We start from the raw sequence: 7717 nt of genomic DNA, 5'->3' as shown, positions 1-7717 counted from the left end.
AAAGTAGCGTGGAATGTCGTTTAATGACATCCAAGCCTTCCATGGCCCATAATAGGCATTCCCAAGCACATGTTAAAATATTACTATGCTCCCGTTCACTTAAATGGTCACCGAAAGGCGTAGATTCAAAAGTTGACGCTTTAGGTCCCTCTATTGCGCAAACTTGCGCATCTCCTCTTTTAGTAGCATTGAAGCCTCATATAATCCATATTAGACATTCTTGAAAGTATTATTAAACATCATGATGCTTCGGGTTCACTAAAAGGTCATTCAGAGGTATAATTAAACATATTGACACTTTTAGTCCCTCTAACTTGCAAAGTTGCGCGTAACTTTACTTATAGACATAAAAACCTTAGACGACCATTATTTGGCATTCCTGAGAGTATAATTAAATATTATGAAGCTCCCGGTTTGTGAAAAGGTCACTCAGAGGTAAGAATTAACATGTTGACGCTGTTAACCCTTTATTGCGCAAACTTTCAATTAATTACGTAAACGGCTACACTTGATCAACAAGTGGCTCATTTGTGAATATAAATACCGTATGATGTTATTTAGAATCTTATTTTAGGCATGCTAACACTTCCAGTCCTTTCATAATCAAAGTTTTCGATTTTTCAAAAAATTAGTCCCTTAATTTTAGTGTTTGACTTTATTAGGGTTTATTACATGTGTCAATACATCATTGGACGTGATTTTACGAGGTGTATAGTGCAGCACATAAAGAACAAATAAAAACAGATTTTGAGAATGTGCATGAAGAAGAAAAGATAAAATGCTCAACTCATGAGTGATGTACAATCACTGATGAAAAGGATGCATTACAATGTTGCCTGACTGGCAAATGTACACATTCATGAATTGAGAACCCCCATTCCCAAAGAAGCTTCACACTTGGAAGTACCAAAGATCATTCGAACAGCACAACCCAAACCAGTCACTCTATCCAGCCAATCCGGGCCTGAGATTCACAAAAGGTTTGAACCTATCCTCTTGTCATATCTAATTTAAGAAGTAGTTCTTCAAAGGATAAAGAAAAGAAGCAGGCACCACCAAGAAGAACCTCATCAGGTGAAATAGCTTTTAGTGAATCCCTGAACTTATCAGAGAAAAGGAAGTGGGAAGAATCTGCAACTTCTTCGAAGAGACCAAAAATTGTGGTAAGAAAGGACTCAAAAGGAAAAGTCATCATAGTACAAAAAATTGAAAGAGAAGACATGATGTTTCCAGAAAGTCATCTCAAAGAGTTCTATTGGTCTGAGGAAGACAAAGAAGAAAGACCATTAAGCCCTATTAGCAGAGACATGAGTCTGGAAAGACTTGAAAGAGGTAAAAGTAGTATTCACTGGGTTCAAACCAATCCGATAGTGAGAGTACTAAAAGTGGATCCCATTGTCACACCAGATGCAGTGATAGGAATCCATGAGCAGAATAAGTACACTTTGCTCAGAAAGAATGGTCATGAAGAGGTAATCACAGATGGTGATTTAGCAGATAGGCTCCACCCAATAGACCTAACTATGCTGAAAAAGACTTATGATCAAGAAAAAGGAAATACAAAGTTTATAAGAAGAGCCCTTCACAGCCTCTCAAAAGCTGGAGTGAAACTGTTCAAGAGAATAGCTTTGACTGATTTTGATCTCTACATCAATCATGATCATGTGAATAGCAGAAAAGTGTTGATGCCTCCTCCTGATACATCAATCCCAGCAGAACTACAATAGGAAGCTAGAACATGTGTTATCTTTGAGAAACCAGAACTCTCTGTTGTTTTCAGGGATTATGAAGAAAAGAAGGCTCTTTTTTAGAGTAGATGAATGATGTGCAAAAATGTATATATTAAATTCGAACAAGTTTTAAAATGGAATCGCAAACTAAACCACACACAATCGGCAAGTGCACAGGTCGCAGTGTTGTGTAGATGGCAAGACCGGATATCAATCCGTGGACACTATATGCAAACTTTAGATAATGAACCGTTGTCGAATACAAAGTCAATTTTAAGTTGATTTTGATGTTTAACTAATGACCTAATTAATTAAGAAAATGTGGCAAACAAGACAAGCAACGCAACACAAACACGAACTCGGGAGCTAGGTGTAGAACGAATATGAGGAGAAAAGACTACCTAGGTATCGAATCCCTAGAATCATGCAATGCTGTTTCGACCATGACGATGGCTAAATATCTTAATCTACTCGAATAGCCTCCTGCTAGAGATGATCAATCGAAAGATATGGACAAAATATGAAGTGTTAGAACGAACCGGCTCGACCTATCGACACCAAATCCCACGAATATTAAATAATGAAAGCTAAATTACCCCCAAAACCCTCTATTCGCGAAGCAAACCCAACCTTGATAATTGAAATCCTAGGAAACCCTAAACGCGATGAAATAAACGAGCCCGATCTATCGGTCACCCAATCTACCCAACAACGATTAGCTAATAACCTAGCACACCTAAATCGTCTCTCGAGTCAAAAGATGAGGATGCAAGTCTTAGTTATTGATTTTAACTATTGATTAACTTGGTTTATTTCTAAACTCAATATTCAAACCAAAAACCCTAAGATTAACCGATTCAAATTAAACCCTAAATCTAGGTTGTATTTCTACGTGCCTAAACCGCTAGATTTATCAATCAACAATCACAACCAACACTTAAACATGCAATATCAAGATCAAGTTCAAGATAAAGTTATGTAAATCGAATAAAATAGCCAAACCGAGTCAAAACAACGTCACGAACATCTAGTTCATCTCAACCTAAGTAGTTTATACGTTTAGCTACTCATATTAATAAAAAACATCACAAACTCGGTTCTAAAAATCAAACAAGACATGGTTCAATGCCAAAGATTAGAAAAATTAAGTGTGATACCGAACCCACAATGCTCCAAACACGAACCGAATATTTTTCTCTTGCGCCAAAAAACAACCAGCCGTCCTAGTTGTTTTTTTTTCTTTGTGCGATCCCCAAAGAAGTTATGGAAAAATAATAGCCAAATCCCTCCAACTCCTTCTTGAAAATAATGAATTCCTCAACTCAATGTTGTTGACAATAATTAATTGGAATCATCCACACTTTAAATCCCTTCTACGCCTTCTGTCCTATTACTTTTTCGAAAACAATAATAATACTCCTTTCACGTGCTGTTGTGTTTCGAATCATAATAGGGATTCACCTTTTTTATCTCCTTTCTCCGTCCACTTTTTTTTTGAACGGCAAACTCACTTTATATATATATATATATATAGGGAGAAGATCATGCGAGAACCACCTCTTATTGTGAGAACCGCGAGAACCAATGTGAACACACCAAAAATGCCTAAAAATAGCTAAAAATCACACAATTTTTTTTTGAATTTTTTAATATTTTTAATAAAAAAATCGCTACTTTTCGAAGCCAAAAAAAAAAAAATTAAAAAAAAAAAATTTTTTTTTGGCTTCTAAAAGTAGCGATTTTAACATAAAAAATATTAAAAAATTCAAAAAAAATTTTTTAGATTTTTTTTTTGATTTTTTTAGATTTTTTAGGTTTTTTGGGGTTTAGTTTTTAGCATTTTAGCTTGGGGGGGGGGGGTTTAGGTTTTTGGGGGGTGGGGGAGGGGGGTTTAGGTTTTTGGTTGGGGGGGGGGGGGTGGGGTTAGGTTTTTTTTAGGTTTTTTTAGCATTTAGTTTGGGGGGGGGCGGGGTTAGGTTTTTTTTTTTAGGGGGGAGGGGTGGGGGGGGGTTAGGTTTTTTTTTGGAGGGGGGGGGTGGGGGTTAGGTTTTTTTAGGTTTTTTTTTAGCTATTTTAGGTTGTGTTCACATTGGTTCTCAAGGTTCTCACAATAAGGGTGGTTCTCGCATGAGCCCCTCCCTATATATATATATAAAGAGCAGCAAGAAGCTGGGAACAAAACACAAACAACAGAACCAAAAAATGACAAAAAACAAACAAACAGCCAAAAGAAAAAACAAAAGATTACATCAGATCGGAAATGTTGAAATTCCTCCAATTGTCCCAGCTGGACGGCTTAAGAGAAGAACGGTTACTTAACCAAATAAAAGCATCTTCTTTAATTTGCTCCTCAGATCTGTTGATAGGAATGAAATTACCTTCAAAAATCATCTCGTTTCTTGCTTTCCAAATCCTCCACACGGTCGCCAAAACTATGGAGTAAACAATCCTTTTCCACACTTTACTACCCGGCTGGCTAATGATGTACTACAACAGATCCGGTAAGTTACCTATGTCCGCGGGGAAGGAGATCCGCATCCAAACTAGGAGGTTCCACCAAATACAACGGGCCCAAAGGCAGCCCACGAAAATATGGTTCGGGTCCTCCTCACTTAAACCACAACGAGGACAGATGTAGTCCCCGATCGGGACTCCCCTGTGCAATAACCCGACTTTAGAAGCGATTTTACCGATAGGAGCCCGCCATAGCAGATAGTTAACGTTAGGAGGGACCCAACTATTCCATTTAAAGACCAAAGCTTCATTAGAAACAGACCCGAGAGCCGAATCGATGTCCAAACGTACCTGCTTAACAGAGAATGAACCGTCCGGGTCCATTCTCCATTTCCAACTCTCCCCGTCCGCTATGATATTATCCTTAATATTGATACCGATTTTTGCCAAAGCCGGGTCCACCGAGCCGATGTCATTCCAAATCCCCGTGATACACTTTTTCAAAGGAAAATTAGAAGGATCAGAGGAACCATTTTTTCTATGTATAGCACCCACCACGGCCGCCCAAAGGTGATTCGGATTCGCTTTAAACCGCCACCACCATTTGGCGAGCATAGCATAATTGAAGCTTTGAATTCCCCCAAGCTCCATTCCACCTAGTTTTTTTTGCTTTCACAATGAGCTCCCAACGGACCCATCTCAACTTGTGACCCGCAATAGTCTTACCCCAAATAAATTCTCTTCTGATTTTTTCAAGCTTTTGAACGATACATTTAGGGGCAGCAAAAAGGGATAGAAAATACGAAGGAAGGTTCCCGAGAACAGATTTAGCAAGAGTCATACGGCCCGCGAAAGAGAGATGTCTTGCTTGTGACAACCCTCACAATTCCAGATATCCGCACAAATTAATTGATATTTAATTAGTGCTTAATTACTGTGCTTGATTACAATTATGATTAAACTGCTTTCTGATTTCTGATACATACATACTCATGCATCACATTTTATACTGTCACTCTATTTATTTACACACAAACAATAGTGACAAACTTGATGCACAAAGCACAGTTAGCACAGTGAGCGGATAACCCAGAAACATGCTAACAATGCCAGCACCTAGACAGACATATTTTTGAGGCCAGAATGAGCCAGGAATGGAATACTACACTAGTAGGGAGTGTAGGGAGGTGAGGAGCATAAAACTGTGTCACTAGGAGATAGTTATAGTGACCGGAAGTGCCTAAAACATACTTTAAGTGCAGAATTCTGCACTAAATACCAAAATTCAGCATTTAACAATGCTAATAAAGTGCAAAACTTGGCAAAATAGTCCTAGACACTTTCCAAAGTGTTGGGAATTTAATGTGTTACTAAAAGTAATATAAAAGACACTTTAACGACTAATTTAGCACTTTAACGGATCAACACCCAACCGAACAACCGGACTTTACCCGGAACACAAAAATATTGCCAAACACATTATTTTTATTTTTCAAAGCTAGTTAGGGTCGCCGAACACCCTAACACACTAAATATTATATAACACATCATCACACCCAAACTTAATACTTGGTTTCTAACTAGAGCTTGTAACTAAACAATTGAAACCCAACCAAGCATTACCCCCTCCCCCCCCCAACCGGTTATGAAAAGTGGGACATCCCCACATTCTTTTGGTTATTTAATTGTTAGATGATGGTGGATTAAGGGACACTTTGCACATTGGATAAGCACTTGTGGAAGACTTCTATATAAGAACCATAAGTCCACCATCTTCTCTCATCAAACTTAACACTTGCAAAACTCTTCCTTCCTCCTTCTCCTTAGTCACGGCCGCCACCCTCCACCACACTACCACCACTTTCAAGCTATTTTCAAGCCATTTCCATACATACAAAGGTGCAAGAGGTTCAACAAACAAGCTTGGTGCACTCGGAAGCTCAAGGACCACTCTTGTTTTCTTTTATCCACCACTTTTACGCCTTGTTTCTCCCCTAGCCTTGTGCTAGTAGTAAGTGCTCTAAAACATCATCTTGCTCTTGTATTTGGTGGTTAATAGATGATAGAATGATTAAATGTTGAGAACACTAATGAACATAATCTAAGTCTTGAATATAAAGGGATAAAGAGTGGATAAAGAGAAGATATATGGTTAAATCATGTAGATCTTGTGTTGTTATGATTATTACATGTTGTTTGTTAGTAGAAACAAGATGGATCATCATCTAGACATACTAGTTCATGTTTAAGAACATAAACTAGTAAGATGTAAAAGTTAGAAATATGAAAGAAGATGAATCCATCCATACATGAACCTTGAACTTGAATAAATATAATTTTTCTTGAAAAATAAGATTCTAAACTTGTAGATCTAAAGGTCTACAAGTGTTTTTTCGGAAGAACCAAGTGAAAAATCCTAGTTTTTTTAAAACCCGGATCTTGTATGAACTAAAAGCATTTTTAGTAAGTAAACAAGAGTGTGAACACTTGTGTAACGAGAAAATTTAACAAAGAAATAGTTTTGTAAATCATGATTAGAAGTTGTTAAACTTCAAATTCTTTAAAAATAAAGTTTTTAAGAAACTAATCTTATTTTTAAAGATAACAAGACCTACTAAGCATGATAGTAACTTACTACATATTTTTACACCCTTTCAAGTTCATGAGTTTATGATTTAGGCTTATTTTTGTCAAGATTAGTGGTTAAAAATTGTATGTTGTTGATTGATGGTTGTTGGAATGATTTTTACAAAAGAAAATGATATGCTAAAAAGCATGGACACCTCCATTTATAGAGGAAACTCTGGCGAAATTTTTCTAGAATTTCAACACTTAGAAATATCTTTCTAACAAGCGTTTACAAAATATATTTTTAACTTGGTTTTCAAATAAACTTCGCCATGATTTTTATTACAAAAATACCAAGTACCGGAGGTGGATTTTCGTAAATAAAATTTGTTAAATATATATTTAGAATATATATTTTATAATAAAACGCTTGTGTGATTATCTGATATTTTGTGAACTAGAGATATATTATTTTTAGAATATATATTTTATAATAAAACGCTTAAAATATATTTTTCGAAATTATAAAGCATACATGTATAAATACCCCATCCTTGGGAAGGAAAATACGAAGTTGAAATACTTAAGAAATATTAATACAGAGATACTGCATAAACAATTATTCCAAAACTAAATATAATTACTATAACTTGGAATAATGACAGAAACGTAACCCATTGGCTGAAAGGTAGCCCGCGGCAGCCCAACCTGCATGCACGGAGCCCCTAGCCCACCATGCCACCAGTTCCGGGGAAAACCCGACCCCGCACCCGCCCGAAGGCATGACGATGCAGAGCCGGTAAAACCCGGGTGGATCAGGAATCGAACTCGAGACCTTTTGGTCTCCTTCATTTCCATAACCACTGAGCCAAAGCCCAGGGTTCAATCCCATGCTACTTACTTCCTCCAATACCTATCATTGATAATGTATCAAGACCATAAATGCGGATTGTTTATACTAATGC

The sequence above is a fragment of the Helianthus annuus genome, chromosome 10 (assembly GCF_002127325.2).
Source record: "Helianthus annuus cultivar XRQ/B chromosome 10, HanXRQr2.0-SUNRISE, whole genome shotgun sequence".
Classification (NCBI taxonomy): Eukaryota; Viridiplantae; Streptophyta; class Magnoliopsida; order Asterales; family Asteraceae; genus Helianthus; species Helianthus annuus.
This window is presented reverse-complemented; position numbering follows the sequence as displayed.